This window comes from Hyperoodon ampullatus, assembly GCF_949752795.1.
Source record: "Hyperoodon ampullatus genome assembly, chromosome: 10".
In the NCBI taxonomy this organism is placed as follows: Eukaryota; Metazoa; Chordata; class Mammalia; order Artiodactyla; family Ziphiidae; genus Hyperoodon; species Hyperoodon ampullatus.
Genome location: NC_136923.1, coordinates 87,018,969 through 87,040,303, shown reverse-complemented (window position 1 = coordinate 87,040,303; position 21,335 = coordinate 87,018,969).

Here is a 21,335-nt window from a genome sequence, read left to right as displayed (position 1 = left end):
ACGATGCTGCTAGTGTGGGATAGCCTCTTGCAGAGGTGGGGGTGGCTGTGGCTCACCGTGGGGACAAGGACACTGCAGCAGAATTTCTGGGAAGTACTCCTTGGTGTGAGCCCTCCTGGAGTCTGCCATTAGCCACACCAAAGAGCCCGCCCCGAACTCTTGACATGTTATTTATTTTTAGGTGAACTGTATTTTCTTTGTCCCAGAAGAGTACCTTTTACATATATTATCTTGGAATAGTTATTGATAACATCCCATTTAACTCTCAAGAGTATATTGGTTTGATCAATGAATTATACGGTTACCTTTCTTGTTTTGAGAGAACTACAGTTAAGCATATACTACATACAGCAAGCACCTGGAACTTCAAAGGGGTTCAGTTACTTTCCCTGTGCCCCAGGGAGATGGGATACAATTAGGAAGGATGAAGATGGTAAGTCTCTAAGCCTCAATTCTCTAAGTTCATTTCAGATCATATTGACACTGAGGGAGAGCCCAGCTATTCCTCCACAGTTATATGGTCAACACTGCTCTATTGCCATCCTCATCTGAGATGAAGAGTTTGTTTGGGGTCCACAAGGTTTGCAATAAGTAGTTCTCATACCTCTATTTTAATAACAAGAAAAATGTCATCAAGCTTTGGTCGTTGTAACAGGTCAGGGAAAAGTTTTCATTAAACAAGTGGCAATTGAGTCAGTCATCTTCACGCTTTCTGAGGGGAAGGAAAGTGACTTAGGAAAGTGGACATGGCTTGATGAAGTGATGAAATTCTGTGAGGAGAAAGAGTTAAGTTATGAGAGCAGAGTAAGCAGATGAAGACTTAGTTGAAGGAACTGGGTAAACGATATAAGGTTCAAACCAGAGGGGTTAATAGTTTGAATATTTAATAAACCAGAGTAACTTGAGCCCATATGATATTGTGAATGGATTATCTAGAATGAGATCTCTACCATATGTAAAAATAGTTGTGCTCTTGGACAAGCAGAGAAATAGTGGAGAGTGTGAAAGAAGGTTGCTGATAAAGAAGGAAAAAGCCATGAGGAGTAGTTTTTACACTAGCAAGCCTCCACCCCCCTTTTTTTTAAATCTGGGGAGGAGAGATGGTGGCTGTGAAAAATGGTACAAAACCAGCCAACATGCTGAGAACCAGCTGGGGCAGTCCCATTTCAAGGTAGCCCTAGAGGTGCCATTTAATTACAGCTCATTACACAAATAAATGCTAACTGGAGGGAGCTTAACATTTCATTTTTTCCTCATGTTAACCAAACCAAATGCTCGGCACAGCTGGAAGGTGACTGTCATTCAGGAGGGATTCTTTTACTTAGTCTTTAAATACTACCACAGTAGATTGCTCAAGTAACAGTTAATAGCGACAGTTCTAGAAAATTCCTAGACTGTAGATAGTGCCTGATTCTTCCACCTCCTGAGATATATACTAGTGGCCTAATTAAGTACATTAGAAAGTCAATTAGTAGAATTCTTAAGAGCATGAGCTTCAGCGATAGAGACCTAAATTCTAATTTCAGCCCTGCCAGTTTCTGGCAACCTGATTCCAGTAAAAACAGCATAAGTTCTCAGATTCTCTTTTTCCCCATTTAGGAAGTGATTCTAGGGGTGTTGTAAATATGAATTAAATACAGATAAAACCCTTAGCCCAAAGCCTGATCTATAACACACACTCAATACATGATAGCTATTACTATAAAAACTAACTTCAATTATGATACTTCATTACATGAGTCACTTCAGTGATTTGTTATTATACTTGGGAAATATCCAAAATCCTTAATAAGTCCCTTCATGCCTCAATGAGCCGCATTATTTTTTTCCCCCCGCTCATTTGGTGTAACAACTTCTTTCCCCATGTCAGGGTCTTTGCATAATTCCATTTTTCTTCCCAGATCAGTTTCCTGCCATTCATCTCTGGAAAGCTGATCCTCCTCCTTCAATTCTCATCTAAATGTCACTTCCCCACAGAGGTCTTGATTCTCCCAGCCACAGTCTCTCATCACCCATCACAGTATTTATCAGTATGTAAAAAATCCATGTAATATTTGTAGTCTTTTAAAAAAATATACACCTATCCCGTCAGCCTGTAAGTTCTGAGAAATCCAGGACCTGCTTCTCTGTGCACCAGTGCAGCCATGGTGCCAAGCACAGTGCCTGATGTACAGCAGGTACTCCAAAAATGTTTGCTAAATCAACAAGCTCAACGACCCGGGTCACTAGAGAATAATTCAGGGAAACATTTTGTTCTAACATTTATGGTCTGAAGCCTTACTACAGTTTCTGAGTGCCTGAGTATATTATAGGTGGGTTCAGGGGGAAAAATGCATTTTATTATGCTTTGGACAAGGTACATCCCAAGCATCCAATTATTAAAACTTTTGTCACTGTTGCTTCTGTGTGTTTAATGTGATCTTACCATTCAAAAACTACTAAAATATTTTTGTTTTATACATTTTACTCAATAGTTCTCCTGTTCAAATATGTACATGTACCTTTTTGTGTATATGTATGGAGAGAAAGAGAAAGAGAGAGAATGTGTGTATAGGTAAAACTCTCAAAAAGCCACAAAAATAAACAAGAAAGTTAGTGGTTCCCATCACGGCTATTTTTATTCGAAAGGGTATGGAATATCTCCTTTCTCTGTTCTGCTCAAAACACACTGTGGCTCTCTGTAAACACTATTTAGGCAGCATTAGAATCTTATGACACACACCAAGCTGTAATACACTTTCATATAGCTTCACTTTCTTGGCTTTATATGAATGGCCCATGTGGGAGGGGGGTGTTCTTATTTTCCATTACTAGATGCCACATACATTGTAACAAAGAACACAATTTTGAACACATTTCCAGAGAGACCCTCTCATCTCCTATTTTTTCTCTTGCTTAGTCAAAGAAAATTGCACACTCAGTTGAAAAGTGTCAGTGATTCTCATTCTCATTCATTAACGATGGTATATCGCAAAGAAAGCAATATACTATTCCTTAAACATTGAGCGGAACCACTCCCAAAAGCAAGAACAGGAGGAGAGACAAGAGAATAATAATGTTCACCCAAAGGCATATTCGCCATGGAGCAGAAATCATACATGCAGAGATGGTGAACAATAAGAGGGACAAAGCAGTGGTTAGTTCAGAGAAGGGAATCAAAAGGATCACACCATTTCAAAGTACTGCCACAGAATTAATCATTGAAGATTGTTAAAGATGCTGGCTAAGAACCCAAAGCCCCCGGTCCACTGGGTCACTTACAATCCTTGTCAAAACTGAGACAAAAGAAGACTGAACTTGGTGCATTTCCATCCCACTCCAGTGGAGTAAATTAATCCTCCCGGTGAAACCATTTTTTTTTTTAACATCTTTATGGGAGTATAATTGCTTTACAATGGTGTGCTAGTTTCTGTTTTATAACAAAGTGAATCAGTTATACATATACATATATCCCCATATCTCTTCCCTCTTGCGTCTCCCTCCCTCCCACCCTCCCTATCCCACCCCTCTAGGTGGTCACAAAGCACCGAGCTGATCTCCCTGTGCTATGCGGCTGCTTCCCACTAGCTATCTATTTTACATTTGGTAGTGTATGTATGTCAATGCCACTCTCTCACTTCGTCCCAGCTTCCCCTTCCCCCTCCCTCTGTCCTCAAGTCCATTCTCTAGTAGGTCTGCATCTTTATTCCCGTCTTGCCCCTAGGTTCTTCATGATCATTTTTGTTGTTGTTTTTTAGATTCCATATATATGTGTTAGCATACAGTATTTGCTTTTCTCTTTCCGACTTACTTCACTCTGTATGACAGACTCTAGGTCCATCCACCTCACTACAAATAACTCAATTTCAGTTCGTTTTATGGCTGAGTAATATTCCATTGTATATATGTGCCACATCTTCTTTATCCATTCATCTGTTGATGGACACTTAAGTTGCTTCCATGTCCTGGCTATTGTAAATAGAGCTGCGATGAACACTGTGGTACATGGCTCTTTTTTTTTTTTTTTTTTTTTTTTGCGGTACGCGGGCCTCTCACGGTTGTGGCCTCTCCCATTGCGGAGCACAGGCTCCGGACGCTCAGGCCCAGCTGCTCCATGGCATGTGGGATCTTCCTGGACTGGGGCACGAACCTGTGTCCCCTGCATCGGCAGGCAGACTCTCAACCACTGTGCCACGAGGGAAGCCCCTATGACTCTGTTTGAATTATGGTTTTCTCAGGATATATGCCCAGTTGTGGGATTGCTGGGTCATATGGTAGTTCTATTTTTAGTTTTTCAAGGAACCTCCATACTGTTCTCCATAGTGGCTGTATCAATTTGCATTCCCACCAATAGTGCAAGAGGGTTCCCTTTTCTCCACACCCTCTCCAGCATTTATTGTTTGTAGATTTTTTGATGATGGCCATTCTGACCGTTGTGAGGTGATATCTCATTGTAGGAAACCAGTTCTTAAAAATACTTTATTTATTCTGAGCAAATGACTTAGCAGCTTAAATGTTACTAGGTGTTACTACTTCTATCAGTACTGTATTACTAGACTTCTACCACTATTACTACAACTACTTCTACTACCAGTACTACAGCTACCATGTAGTGCCACGTACATAAAAGGTGCTCAATGCATGAAAGTGATACACACACACACACACACACACACACATTTGTGTGTATATAACTAACAGTATTTCTCTTGTCCACTTTCTAAAAAGGCATTTATATGATAATAATAATAACTAGCATTAGCATAATGAATTACAGAGCATAATTATTACCTTATTTGAGGTAATACTCCATAAAGCAGGCAATGCTGATTTTATGCATCTTTTATAACAAAGGAAACAGAAAGGATGTCCAAAAACAAGACCAAGATATTCTGGTTCCAAGTTCAATTCTGTTTTCCTGCTCTGATTCCCCTTTTTTAAAGAGACTTCCTTTATGAAGTAGGGAGGAATTGAGGATACAACATAATATTCTCCCCCTACGAAAGTGTAAACACAAATACTTTTAAATTTGCCCTTTATCTCCATCTCTAAAATTGCAAAAATAAATGTCAGCCTGAGAATTGTGTTTCCTGACATACTTTTAACCCCAGTCAGATAACAACATTAGTAGACATAATAAATAAGAAATTAAATGTGGGGAGCGAAAACAGCATGTGAAACAAAATATGAAGCAAAGAAATATTCACATACATTATGCAAAAACTTGATATATAATTGAAGTGAAATTAGAAAGCAATAGTTAAAAGATACATGTTGCCAGGACAACTGGTCCTACAGAAGGAACAATTAAAATTTGATTCTTACCTCAACCATACAAAAATTGTAATATACGTGGCGCTAAAACTAAATGTGAAAAGCAAAGTCATTCAGCTTTTATCAGAAAGTAGAAAAAATATTGTATATATGTGGCCAGGAAATGATTTTCTGTTAAAAAAAGATACAAAAATTAAAACTATAAAAAAATACATTTGACTGCCTTAAAAGTAAAAACATTGGTGCATTTTAAAAAGTAGAAAAAAGATAAGCTACCATTTAGAAGAATGTATCTGCAGCTGCCTAATCAACAAAGGATTAGCATTCAGACTACATAATTATCTTCTCCAAATCTATAATAAATAGACAATCACTCCAATTGGAAATGGGAAATCTTTAAGAATAAGGAATACCTGGCTGAGGAAACCTAAATGGTCAAAAGAAACAAAAACATGCTCAAATCCATTAGTAATCAGAGAAATGCTAATTAAAATACTTAAACATAATTTAGCATCTACCAGAATGACAAAAATTAAAAATATGTTGAGAAGATATAGAGAAAGGGAAGTTTCATACTCTGATAGTGGGAGTATATACCAGTTCAACTTCCCTGGAGAACAATTTTGCAGGATTTAGTGAAGTTAATGATATGAATGCTCTGCTCCTATATTCTACATCTTCATATGTATCTTCTAGAAACATGTATATATGCACAAGGAGACATGTATAAGAATATCTACAGCAGCATGGCTTATAATAGGAAAAGTAATGGAAATAATTTTAAATAATCAGCGATAATTTTAAAATCTCTGACACATATACATAGTGAAATGCTAAATAAAGTTAAAATGATTGAAAAAACACAGGTATTAATACGAGTAATGTCAAAAATATAATATCGAGTAAAAAATGTACAGGAATTCATACAGTGTATATTTATTTTTATAAATTTTGCCAACCAATACTGTGTGTTGTATATGGATACTTATTTATGTAATAGTAGTTTGGAGAAATTTATGACAATAATGAGCACCAAATTTAAGGTGGTCATATCTCTGAGTAGGGAAGAAGCAGATTCTTACTGGATATTAAGGATCTTCAAATGTTTCTGGAGTATTTTGACTCTTAAATATAAATGGAGCAATCATGGCAAAACAGATTTTGATAGATCTGGGTAATAGGTATGTAGATGTCATTTTTTTAATTCCCTATAATTTTCATATATATGAAATAACTCCAAATATAAAATGGAACAAAGATTTAAAATATCATAAAATAAGTTGAATTGATATCACAATAAAATAGAATGCTCTTTTATATTATTAAATAGTAAAGTATCTAAATTGCACTAGGCTTGTCTAATCCTTAAATATTTCATAAGGAAATGCACTGTGTAAATTTGAATTACATTAAATATATGGTTATTTTGTTTCTAGGGGGAAAATTCCATTAACTTGATGTAGGAATGTCAACATGCAAACTAGTGAATTACCCATGGCTTACAGTACTCCAGATGAAACCTAATGGCCATAACAGGCAACCAATATACCACCTATATCCCAAAACTTGAGTTGATGAATTGGAAACCACTATCAAAATAATCATAATAATTCTTACTGGACCAAAGGACAAGTGTATGAATCACACTGTGCTGCTAGTCCCTTTAATACCCTGTATTCGAATTTCACCCAGGAGCTCTGAATTCTTCTTCTTCAATGATGTGGATCCCTTTCTTTTGTCCACAGCCTTGGAGCTGGTGGTACCTGGCCAGTGGCATTCCATATGGGCTCTCTCAGGGAATCCATGCAATTTCATTTTCTGGAAAACTTTCAAAGAGTGGCCTTGAAGAAGTATGGTCACAGTTCTTCAGAAAATAGTCTTTATCTATCTCATTGACAATATACCAGCTCTTAGTTTTCAATTAGATCTTTAAAGCATCATATCTAATCCTGTGAGCAACATTCTATGTATTTTTATTGCCATCACTTTATATATGAGAAAACTGTGGCTCAGTCATATTACATGACTTGCTGAAGAAATGACAGTTTTGATTCAAATGCAGATGTTATAATATTCAGTTATCCAGAGATTCCCTTATACTAGACCACTCTCCTTAAGGGTGAGGGTTAACAAACTGTTATATCAATCTGCTTGGGCTTTTAGGAGACTCGTAGGCCAAACTCATACAATATTATATATAATGAGAATCATCAAAATCATGTATTTTAATCATCTAGTATTTTATCATCTTACCCTGATATTTTCATTTTAAGATTGCAAATATTACACAAAGCCTAAATACAGGTGTTACCATAAACATTATTTAAAACAAAAGCCTCTGAAAATTCCCCTGATCAGAAATAACCACTCTAAGTAATGTGATGCATATAACTACAATGCTTTTCATGAGTGTTAGCATATTTATCATTACTATTACTGTCATATTTTACATATGAATCAAAAACATTATTTTTCAACTTGGTATTTTTTCAGTTATCTTGGGCATATTGCATTTGTTCACACATTACCTACTTTTTTTTTATTTTCAAGGACTGTGTAGGTTTTCATTATTTAACCAGTTTCATATTGATGTATATTTAGATTTTTCTCATTGGTTCCTTTACAAAGGAAACTACAACGAACTTTCATGTAGATGTCTCCTCAAACACTTGTGGGAATGTTTATATAGAATAAAATCCAAAAAGTAGAAATGTTAAATATGAGGGTGTAAACAGTTTAGATTTTTATAAATACTACTAAATCACCCTAAGAAAAGACTAGCCAGTCTCACTTTTAAGTAAGTTTTAAAATGCTTCAAGTCTTGTGAAATCAAGCACTAAACTATTTTGCAGCTCATGATCCTCAATTATAAAATGGGAAAAAAAGTTTGACAAATCTATTTCACAACATTACTATAAAGACCAGATAGAATATTATGCATGAAAGCATTTTATATAAGTTTTTATTTCAAAACCCAGTCTTTTAATTAAAATAGAGTTCCTGCATTATGGTAAAAAGTACCTGCATATGTGTAAACAATACAAACGAGTTTTATAATTAAAAGTAAATATTCCTTCCACACCAAATGCCCCATCCATTTCTGTGAAGGCACAGAAATGTTCTGTTTAAACACAACATAATCATGTATATGTTTATGTTTATGTATATGTATATATGTATCTCTCTGTGTATGTATGCAGAGAGAGAGAGAGAACAAATTAGATGATGTTTTTGATGAGTGTGGCAGATTGTTCAACATCCATTTTAAACTCCTGATGTGCAGATGTGCAGAAGCTACGAAGTGAAAGCTTATATTCCCTAGAACTCCTTACAACCAGCATTCCAGATCTGTTTTATTCCCCAAGAGAATGATGCAGTGGGGTGAGACTTCCAAGGAGAAAATGGGGCAGAGGTGAAGCTTTTATGCTTTTGTGTTTGCTGAGCAGAGTCATAGAGGCCTTTGGTTTTTCTTGGCATCTTTAGCAGAGATCTCAGTACTGTACTAAGTAACTATTTCATAATCGTCAAGAGTCAGGGCATGGGCCAGCTGTCTTATTGATGTGGCCTGGTCCTGGAACTGGTAATAAAAATGGAATGCCATTCTCTTCACCTTACCCTGATCATGGTGGGAACAGAGTAATATGGGTGCACCACTGATTTCCAGGGTAACAAGCCAATGGAACTTTTCAAGTCCTTATCTTTTTCCCATCATGTGCACCACATATAACCTCACTCAGTGTTTATCACTACTCACTGTTCTACATGACATTTTTTCACAATTTTAATAGTCTAACCTGCTCTAATTTAATCTGCACTGATGTAACTCTCTCCATCTTTTCATTTCCATAGTTACTGAGTCGTTTGGGTCTTAAGAATATATTTTTATAAATATGTTATAGTTCCTGATGATTTGTGTGAATTATGCCTAGTATTAATTTTCTGTTACCTCTGTTATTCTTCTATTCAGTCTATGTACTGATTTTACAAATCAACAATTGTTATTTTTATTCTAAGATCTCTAAGAACTGCTTGTTCTTTTTTATAGTCATTTTTTAAATTAAATATTATTAATTTATCTATAAGCTACATTACATTTGGAATTTTCTTCCTTACCTCCCTAAGATTTGTTTTTGTTTTGTTTTATTAAGATGTAGTTTACATTTAGTAAAACCATCCCTTTTTATAGTTCAGTTCGACAAGTTTTGACTAATACTTAGTCATATAAGACATCCATCACTTCAATTAAGGTACTCATTACCTGAAAAAATTCCTTCTTCTGTTTCTGAAACTCTTATCCTCACTCTAGTTCCCTGATGACCACTGATAGTTTTGCCTTTGCAAGAACATCATATAAGTGAAATCATACAACATGTACCTTTGAGTCAGGCTTCACTCACTCAGCATAATGCATTTGAGATCCATTTATGTTTTTTAATGTATCAGAGATTGTCACTTTTTATTGCTGAGTAGCAGTTCATTGTATGGATGTATCAGTTTGTTTATTCAGTCCCCTGTTATGGGACATTGGAATTGTTTCTAGTTTGTCTTGGGTGATTAAAGCTGCTATTAATATTTTGGAAGCAGGTGTCTGTGTGGACATAAATCTTAATCTCTCTTGGGTAAGTACACAGGATTGAGATTGCTGAGTCATGTGGTAAGTGTATGTTTAACTTTCTAAGAAGGGTTGAATGTTTTCCAAAGTGTTTGTGCCTTTTTACATTTCCATCAGCAATATATGAGCGTTCTAGTTGCTCCACATCCTTATTAGCTCTTGGCAATGTTGGTTTCTCATTGTGGTTTTAATTTGTACTTTCCTAATGACTAGTGATGTTCAGCATCTTTTTATATGATTATTTATCATCCACATATCTCTTTTGGTAAGTGACTACTTAAATCTTTTGTCCATTATATTATTAGGTTTTTTTGGTATTTCTTTTGATACAGCAGGTTCTTGTTAGTTATCCATTTTATACATCTCAGTGTATATATGTCAATCCCAATCTCCCAATTCATCACACCACCATCACCACCCCACCACCACTTTCCCCACTTGGTGTCCATACGTTTGTTCTCTACATCTGTGTCTCAAATTCTGCCCTGCAAACCGGTTCATCTGTACCATTCTTCTAGGTTCCACATATATGCATTAATATAAAATATTTGTTTTTCTCTTTCTGACTTACTTCACTCCGTATGACAGTCTCCAGATCCATCCACACCTCTGTAAGTGACCCAATTTCGTTCCTTTTTATGGCTGAATAATATTCCATTGTATATATGTACCACATCTTCATTATCCACTCATCTGTTGATGGACACTTAGATTGCTTCCATGTCCTGGCTATTGTAAATAAAGTTGCAATGAATATTGTGGTACATGACTCTTTTTGAATTATGGTTTTCTCAGGGTATATGTCCAGTAGTAGGATTGCTGGGTCATATGGTAGTTCTATTTTTAGTTTCTTAAGAAACCTGCATACTGTTCTCCATAGTGGCTGTATCAATTTACATTCCCACCAACAGTGCAAGAGGGTTCCCTTTTCCCCACACGCTCTCCAGCATTTCTTTTTTTTTTTTTTTTTTTCTGGTACACGGGCTTCTCACTGCTGTGGCCTCTCCCGTTGCGGAGCACAGGCTCCAGATGCGCAGGCTCAGCGGCCATGGCTCACGGGCCCAGCCGCTCCGTGGCATGTGGGATCTTCCCAGACCGGGGCACGAGCCTGCGTCCCCTGCATCGGCAGGCGGACTCGCAACCACTGCGCCACCAGGGAAGCCCCTCCAGCATTTCTTGTTTATACATTTTCTGATGATGGCCATTCTGACTGTTGTGAGGTGATACCTCACTGTAGTTTTGATTTTCATTTCTGTAATAATTAGTGATGCTGAGCAGCTTTTCATGTACTTCTTGGACATATATATGTCTTCTTTGGAGAAATGTCTATTTAGGTTTTCTGCCCAGTTTTTGATTTGATTGTTTGTTGTTTTAATATTGAGCTACATGAGCTGTTTATATATTTTGGAGATTAATCCTTTGTCCGTTGATTCGTTTGCAAATATTTTCTCCCATTCTGAGGGCTGTCTTTTTGTCTTGTTTGTAGTTTCCTTTGTTTTGCAAAAGCTTTTAAGTTTCATTAGGTCCCATTTGTTTTTTTGTTTTGATTTCCATTACTCTAGGAGGTGGGTCAAAAAAGATCTTGCTGTGATTTGTGTCAAAGAGTGTTCTTCCTATGTTTTCCTCTAAGAGTTTTATAGTGTCTGGCTTTACATTTAGGTCTTTAATCCATTTTGAGTTTATTTTTGTGTATGGTGTTAGGGAGTGTTCTAATCTCATACTTTTACATGTCCCTGTCCAGTTTTCCCAGCACCACTTTTTGAAGAGACTGTCTTTTTTTCCCATTGTATATCCTTGCCTCCTTTGTCATAGATCAGATGACCATAGGTGCATGGGTTTATCTCTGGGCTTTCTATCCTGTTCCATTTATCTGTATTTCTGTTTTTGTGCCAGTACCATACTGTCTTGATTACTGTAGCTTTGTAGTATAGTCTGAAGTCAGGGAGCCTGATTCCTCCAGATCCGTTTTTTTCCCTCAAGACTGCTTTGGCTATTCGGGGTCTTTTGTGTCTCCATACAAATTTTAAGATTTTTTGCTCTAGGTCTGTAAAAAATGCCATGGATAATTTGATAGGGATTGCATTGAATCCGTACATTGTTTTGGGTAGTATAGTCATTTTCACAATGTTGATTCTTCCAATCCAAGAACAAGGTATATCTCTCTATCTGTTTGTATCATCTTTAATTTCTTTCATCAGTGTATTATAGTTTTCTGCATACAGGTCTTTTGTCTCCTTAGGTAGGTTTATTCTTAGGTATTTTATTCTTTTTGTTGCAGTGGTAAATGGGAGTGTTTCCTTAATTTCTCTTTCAGATTTTTCATCATTAGTGCATAAGAATGCAAGAGATTTCTGTGCATTAATTTTGTACCCTGCTACTTTACCAAATTCATTGATTAGCTCTAGTAATTTTCTGGTGGCATCTTTAGGATTCCCTATGTATAGTACCATGTCATCTGCAAACAGTGACAGTTTTACTTCTTTTCCAATTTGTATTCCTTTTATTTCTTGTTCTTCTCTGATTGCCATGGCTAGGACTTCCAAAACTATGTTGAATAATAGTGGTGAGAGTGGACATCCTTGCCTTGTTCCTGATCTTAAAGGAAATGCTTTCAGTTTTTCACTATTGAGAATGATGTTTGCTGTGGGTTTGTCGTATATGGCCTTTATTATGTTGAGGTAGGTTCCCTCTATGCCAAGCTTCTGGAGCGCTTTTATCATAAATGGGCGTTGAATTTTGTTGAAAGCTTTTTCTGCATGTATTGAGAGGATCATATGGTTTTTCTTCTTCAATTTGTTAACATGATGCATCACATTGATTGATTTGCGTATATTGAAGAATCCTTGCATCCCTTGGATAAATCCCACTTGATCATGGTGCATGATCCTTTTAATGTGTTGTTGGATTCTGTTTGCTAGTATTTTGTTGAGGATTTTTGAATCTATATTCATCGGTGATATTGGTCTGTAATTTTCTGTTTCTGTAGTATCTTTGTTTGGTTTTGGTATCAGGGAGATGGTGGCCTCATTGAATGAGTTTGGGAGTGTTCCTTCCTCTGAAAATTCTTGGAAGAGTTTGAGAAGGATGGGTGTTAACTCTTCTCTAAACGTTTGACAGAATTCATATGTGAAGCCATGTGGTCCTGGACTTTTGTGTGTTGGAAGATTTTTAATCACAGTTTCAATTTCATTACTTGTGATTGATCTGTTCATATTTTCTACTTCTTCCTGGTTCAGTCTTGGAAGGTTATACCTTTCTAAGAATTTGTCCACTTCTTCCAGGTTGTCCATTTTATCGGCATAGAGTTGCTTGTAGTAGTGTCTTAGGATGCATTGTATTTCTCTGGTGTCTGTTGTAACTTCTCATTTTTCATTTCTAATTTCATTGATTTCTGTCCTCTCCCTCTTTTGCTTGATGTTTGGCTAATGGTGTATCAATTTTGTTTATCTTCTCAGAGAACCAGCTTTTAGTTTTATTGATTTTTGCTATTGTTTTCCTTGTTTCTATTTCATTTATTTCTGCTCTGATCTTTATTATTTCTTTCCTTCTACTAACTTTGGGTTTTGTTTGTTCTTCTTTCTCTAGTTCCTTTAGGTATAAGGTTAGACTGTTTATTTGAGATTTTTCTTGTTCCTTGAGGTAGGCCTGTATTGCTATAAACTTCCCTCTTAGAACTGCTTTTGCTGCATGCCATTGGTTCTGGATCATCGTGTTTTGTTTGTAATTTGTCTCCAGGTATTTTTCGATTTCCTCTTGATTTCTTCAGTGATCCCTTGGTTATTTAGTAAAGTATTGTTTAGCCTCCATGTGTTTGTGTACTTTGTGTTTTTTTTCCCTGTAATTAATTTCTAATCTCATAGCATTGTGGTCCAAAAAGATGCTAGGTATGATTTCAATTTGCTTAAATTTACTGAGGCTTGATTTGTGACCCAAGATGTGATCTATCCTGGAGAATGTTTTGTGTGCTCTTGAGAAGAAAGTGAAATCTGGTGTTTTTGGATGCAATGTCCTATAAATATCAATTAAATCTATCTGGTCTATTGTGTCATTTAAAGCTTGTGTTTCCTTATTAATTTTCTGTTTGGATGATCTGTCCATTGGTGTAAGTGAGGTGTTAAAGTCCCCCATTATTATTGTGTTACTATTGATTTCCTCTTTTATAGCTGTTAGCAGTTGCCTTATGTATTGAGGTGTTCCTATGTGGGGTGCATATATGTTTATAATTGTTATATCTTCCTCTTGGTTTGATCACTTGATCATTATGTAGTGTCCTTCCTTGTCTCTTGTAACATTCTTTATTTTAAAGTCTATTTTATCTGATATGAGTATTGCTACTCCAGCTTTTGTTTGATTTCCATTTGCATGGAATATCTTTTTCCATCCCCTCACTTTCAGTCTGTATGTGTCCCTAGGTTTGAAGTGGGTCTCTTGTAGACAGCATATATATGGGTCTTGTTTTTGTATCCATCCAGCGAGCCTGTGTCTTTTTGTTGGAGCCTTTAATCCATTCACGTTTAAGGTAATTATCGATATGTATGTTCCTATTTCCATTTTCTTAATTGTTATGGGTTTGTTTTTGTAGGTCCTTTTCTTCTCTTGTGTTTCCCACTTAGAGAAGTTCCTTTAGCATTTGTTGTAGAGCTGGTTTGGTGGTGCTGAATTTTTTTAGCTTTTGCTTGTCTGTAAAGCTTTTGATTTCTCAGTCGAATCTGAATGAGATCCTTGCCGGGTAGAGTAATCTTGGTTGTAGGCTCTTCCCTTTCATCACTTTAAATATGTCATGCCACTCCCTTCTGCCTTGTAGAGTTTCTGCTGAGAAATCAGTTGTTAACCTTATGGGAGTTCCCTTGTATGTTATTTGTCATTTTTCCCTTGTTGCTTTCAATAATTTTTCTTTGTCTTTAATTTTTGTCAATTTGATTATTATGTGTCTTGGCATGTTTCTCCTTGGGTTTATCCTTCCTGGGACTCTCTGCACTTCCTGGACTTGGGTGGCTATTTCCTTTCCCATGTTAGGGAAGGTTTTGACTATAATCTCTTCAAATATTTTCTCGGGTCCTTTCTCTCTCTCTCCTCCTTCTGGGACCCCTATAATGCAAATGTTGTTGCGTTTAATGTTGCCGCAGAAGTCTCTTAGGCTGTCTTCATTTCTTTTCATTCTTTTTTCTTTATTCTATTCTGTGGCAGTGAATTCCACCATTCTGTCTTCCAGGTGACTTATCCATTCTTTTACCTCAGTTATTCTGCTGTTGATTCCGTCCAGTGTATTTTTCCTTTCAGTCATTTTATTGTTCAGCTCTGTTTATTTGATCTTTAATTCTTCTAGGTGTTTGTTCTTTAATTCTTCCTGGTCTTTGTTAAACATTTCTTGCATCTTCTTGATCTTTGCCTCCATTCTTTTTCGAGGCCCTGTATCATCTTCACTATCATTATTCTGAATTCTTTTTCTGGAAGGGTGCCTAACTCTACATCATTTAGTTGTTTTTCTGGGGTTTTATCTTGTTCCTTCATCTGGTACATTGTTCTCTGCCTTTTCATCTTGTCTATCTTTCTGTGAATGTGGTTTTTGTTACACAGGCTGCAGGATTGTAGTTCTTCTTGCTTCTGCTGTCTAGGTTGTTTTTCTTATTGAGTTTTGAAGAGTCCTGTATATATTCTGAATACTAATCTTTTAATCAACATGCAATTTGTATACATAGGATTTGTCTTTCCTATAACTTGTCTTTAATTGTATTAGAGTACTTCAAAGAGCAGACATTCATATATTTGACAAAATCCAATTAGCAATTTATTTTCTTTATGGTTTCTGCTTGTGGTGTCACACCTACAAAATATTTGCATAGCCCCAAATGACACGATTTTCTCCTTTGTATTCTTATGTCTTAGATTTTACATTTACATCTATGATCCACTTTAAGTTAATCATTCTTTTGTGATGCAAGGTATGAATTGAATATAGTTTTCAATATGGTTATCCAATGTGTCTAGTGCCCTTTGTTATTTCTTCCTCAATGAATGTATATTTGTTGAAAATCAGACTTCTCCCTAATATTTTAACATCTTGTTCTTATTTTCCTAATAATTGTTTCCTCCAGTGTAAAACACTGTTTTTAGTAAGCTTGACATTCTCTTTATTTGTTCTGGCTTTTCATTAATATTTGGTGAATTTTGATTATGTTTTTATCTCTGCATTGAGATTTTTCACTAGATTGTCTGCTGCCATATTTGTACAGCCTAATTTGATGAGGTAAGTATCTCAGCAGCAGGTTTCCGGCTGTCTCCAATTTATCTCAGACATTGCCGTCCTCCTTGGGCATCTTTTGTTTTTTTTTTTCTTTTTTCCTCCACAAGCTTCCTCACTGAGCACTTTCACTTGATGAAAGACATTCTAATCATTGCTGATTAACCCTGCCTCGTGCTCCCCTGGGTTTCCCTGGTTCCCCTCCTAATGCCAGCTTCCAGTGCCTCTAGGCATAGGCAACACTGATGCTGCCTCTACTTTGGTGATTGTATTCTCCTGTCTTCACCTCCACATATTCCCTCTATGAGAAGAAAGAGTATATACTCTTACAACAAACTAATCCTGGAGAATTTCATAATGCCCAGTAGACTGGTGCAAATCCATGTGTCTCTAAAAAAGGATGAGGAATAACTACACAGAGATCTGAAAGAAAACCTGACACCAGAAACTCATTCACACATACCATCAACAGATAATCTAGAAGCCACAAAACTCCTTGTGCTTCATAATTCCCTTTTGGTTTTATTTCTCAAATTTGATGATACTATATGAAAAGCAGATAACTATTATTGCTTTAAATTGCATGTAAATTTGTGTAGTAATTATCAGTGCTTACCTAAATAATTAATATCTGCTCATCCTGAGCTATGTTAAATTACTGCACAGATGACATACTTTATAAACTTAATCTCTAGTAATAAGATTACAATTAAATACTTATTGATCATGTAATGTTAAGCTCTTTACTAAGAAACATTGTACACTTGTTTTCAATTCTTATTGTCTTTAAGTAACATAATCAAATACTTATTTAATCAAAAAGCAACTTATTTAAAAGTGTTTGTTAGAAAGAGAATCAATATATTAATAAAATTAAGTGAAACTGTATATTCCTGATAATTGTGATATAACTAAAGTAAAATGCTTATATTCTGAAACCCTAAGAAAATGTTTGACAAGAAACTCTTTCCTCATTTTTTGCTGGAAAATCAACAAATTTTCTGCAGTGACATACTATTCAAGGGTTATTTAGGTGATGTTAAACTCATGAATAAGGTTAATCATGCAAGAAAATGTGATTACTTTACATAGCATTATGATGTTTGTACATACTAAAATAATTAAAAGCTAAAGAAAATTTAAAACAGAGATTTTGTTTCTACAAGAGACTAAACATTTAGCTAAAAGAAAAATATTTGAATACTTGATTTTTGTAGCTTTCATTTAAATGAATGGAGAAAAAACTTGTCTGGATTATCATTTAATAGTTCTGTATAGAAAATGGAATTTTCTGTACATTAGAGCACTCAAAAGAAGTTTTGCAATCTCAGTACAGGCCTAACTAGATTTGCTAACATTACCAAACCCATGCATTATATCCTGAGGTGTTCATACACATGAACACTTCACATCTGCTGGGATGGTTAAGAAAGCTTGCAGAACATATAGCACTGAGTTTCTGACTTTATTTTCAAAATTTTACTTTTTCAGGAAAATTGCAATCACTTGAATTAAGAAACCGAAATGGAGACCAATTAAGATTTCTTCCCAAAAGAGCTCGAAAGTCAACAAGTGCAAATAAAGAGGGAGTCAGAGAGACTATGACAGCAACACATTGAGATGATGATCTCTCTCTTCTGGCCTGAAGACCTGTTCCATAAAGCCATGTATCAAGGACCTCATATTCTGAGTGAAAGATGAGAGAATTCCTCTAACACACCACAAAGAATAGACCTGAATTAGCTTCCTCCAAGCAAAGAGTACAAGTGAGGGATCTGGAAAAATATATTCCTAGTCCTGAACTGCAAGAAGAAATTATAAATCCTCTTATTGGTGATGGAAATATCCCAGACCTCCTAGCTTGATTAATTCCATGCCAGCCCTATGCATAAATGTTTTTCACTTACTTAAAAAAAAATCTGGTCTTTGATGTCAAAGCAAATTTCAGCTCAGAAAAATGCTGAAGGGACTAATCCTGATATTTGCCAGTTATCTGAGATAGCTCCATTTTTAATAGAAATGGCGTTTAAAAATTATGAATTAAACACTTCAAAAACATGTCACCCTGAATCTCAAACCCTCCCTTTTAATTTCTTTTTCCATGCTTTCTAGATCATACAAGCAACAGTAGTTACGAGTGCTCTTTGTAGTTAGTTTCAAATGGTAACTATTATTATTGCTTAATACAAATTACTAGTCTCCCTGGAACTATCTAGTCCTTCAGCAAAGTTGTCTTGCTTAAATCTACATTTAGGTTTACATTTTACAAAATTAATAACTTCCATGAAAATTTGTTGGCCCTATATTATTATTTTTCTTTCAAAACAACGACCTGATTCTTTATTCAAGTTCATCAGAAGATGAATACTAAAGATATATTAGTTTCATAGTTAGAAAGAAAGTGTTTTCTCTGCATTTCTATGAAATGAGAATGAACATACAAATTCTTCAAATAAAAGCAAAAAAATGGCTTTGAATTAACAGAAAGATGGAACTTTGTTTTATAAGCTTTAACCTCCAATTACTGTTATGGGCATGCACTGGTAAATAGATAAAGAAGTAAGATTCACAGTGACAGACTGGGGAAAGAGGAATAATCCTACTAATTCAGAAGACATCTGGGCTTATTCAGACAACAGCAGTCAACATTTAGAAAATGTGTATGAAGTTCTTACAGATTTGTCCAGCTCTATCAGAGTACTCATTTTATTGAAGATATTTTAGACTTTAAACTGTAGAGTAAGCTTCTCAAGAGTCAAATTCTCTTTGTAATTGACAAAATCTATTCATCTAGATTGTATTTTTAAAAGGAAATAAAGAATTATAGTATAAGGATCAACTGGTGTCTGAACAGCAAGCAAGTTCCTCAAGATATGCTAAATGAGTATGAATTAAAATCAGGTAAGTACTAATTCTCTTCAAAATTATATTTAAAGTTAATCTTTTTTCTCAACAATAAACTTGGATGTTTTGTTATTATTTGGAACCTGGACACTTGAAAATTAATATTGCGATATATACCATAGCTAAATGACTTAATATTTTGACAAATTCTAAAAGAACATTTACTCTATCTCATGCCATATTCATTGAAAAACTAATCACTATCCCTGCACTATCTTACCCATACTCTCCAAGCCAGAGTGAAGGTGGGAAGGGCTCTGAGAGGAAAGGGGCAGTTCTAACATTCTATTTAGGTCCTAGGTTTGATCCAAGTATTCCATCCCATGCCAGGAAGTCACAAAGACTTCCAGTCTCCTTCTTCTGTCTTTTTTTTTTTTTTTTTTAGGTTCAGTTTATTCTTAACTTCCCCTAGTTAGGTTAATTTGGCTGTCCTGTGTGATTAATTACTGTACTCAGAAGTAAATATCCTGTGCCACATCAAATTTCTTCATATGTACTGTGTGTGGTCCCCCTGCATTCAAGTAGAGATATGTATGTGTGGTGACTGAGTAAAAACATACTCTCTCCCACCCCCTCATTTTTTTATCACACAAAACAATTCCAAGTGAGGATGTATTCCTGGAGCAGCAAAGAGGAGAGATTCAGCGTGTTACAAAAGCATCACAATTAATGGCATTTTATACTCCCCCAAAGTGTTTTTATTTGAAAACGTTCCTTTTGTGTGTTGTTAAAATACCTTAATTAGAAGTTGAAAATAAGAGAATAACCTGGCAACCTTTCTTGTCCTTTCACATTTTTAGCGAGCCTTTTGAACATTCAGTGACTGCCGAAAAAATATTTTAAACTAATGGACGGAATTAGACCATTGCTAAATATTGACACCAATGCAAATACTGACAATTACATTAATATCCGTACAGTTCAGGGGACTATAATAAACTGAGAAGGACAGGATCATCTTAATAATTCTGGATTGACTCAATGGGAAAGGAAATTCAAGTTCGTGTCTTGACTGTAAGTTATTGTTCATTGCAGAATAGAATTAAAAGCATACAGAAGTAATTCCCCCATATCTAGTTATAGGTGTGAGTCTTACCTGTCAAGAATGAAATGCACCTGTTTCTGTGTACAAAAAAACTTCTTGTTGCACAATAAGTGATGTGACAGCAGCAAGAACTCTGACAAACTAACTATTGTTAGACAAAGAACCATCATTCTGGAAAAATAGCAAGTCCAAATTCTCTCCCAAGTCTACCCAAACAATCTAATCTTCAGTTAAAAAATAAAGAAAAGGTTTGTCGTTGGGAAGTGTTGGCCTATATTCTTTCCAAGTCTACCAAAATGTGTGTGTGTGTGTGTGTGTGTGTGTGTGTGTGTGTGTGTGTGTAGTCTATAGTCTTCAGTTAAAAAAGATTTGCCATTGGGAAGTGTTAGCCCATATTTGAAATAAAAGATTAGTAAAGTATGAATTTAAACATTTCACAGACTGTATAATCCCATCAAAATGGAGAGATGGAGAATTTATCCTGGGCCTCAAAAATTTTAAGGGTGCAAAATAATCTTTATTAGCTGTCCACAAAGACTGCATCCAGCATTTGAAAACTTGAGGCTCTACTTCACTGGTCTGTAGAGACTCTTTTTCTTCCAACATCCTAGAGACTACATACAGCAAAAGAACTGCAGTAGTAAACGATGCCATCAGATGTAAGTTCCACGGGAAAGGGAGAGATTTTTGGCAATAACTTTGAGTAAAGGAAGTGACATAAGCCTGAACCTTATATCAAATGAGTATCCTAAAATACTGAGAGATTGATACAAATGCATAATCCACCTTAAACTGTTAATGATCAGTTAATCCTAAAGAGCTGAAACAGAGCTATAAAGAACCAACAAAAACAGATCTTTTATGAGAGTGGGAATATGAGATTATAAGTAGCAATAGCAGGGGTATCAGTTTAAGACATACTTTTTGTTCTGTTTTGTTTTCATTTATTTTTCACTTTAATGATATAGAGTAAACTAGCCCAAGTAATCCCATTCTGACAGGATTAATTAGCCATGGAAACTAAACCACAGTTATCACTTCCTTATTGGTTGCATGGATAGCAATCTCTCTCATAGAACGGGGTGAGTAGCAGCAGTGGGAATAAAATATGAGACCCAGCTTTTGAAGTGGTGCATAGGAAGTGTCAAATAGAAACTCAAGTTGAGTTGAGAGAAGTTGGCATCTAAGCAAAAAAGAAAGGAGGGAAAAAAGCAGATTTAAAACCATGTTTCAAAAAGAACTTTGTGTATACTTACTGACCCATAAAACTGACTGATGAA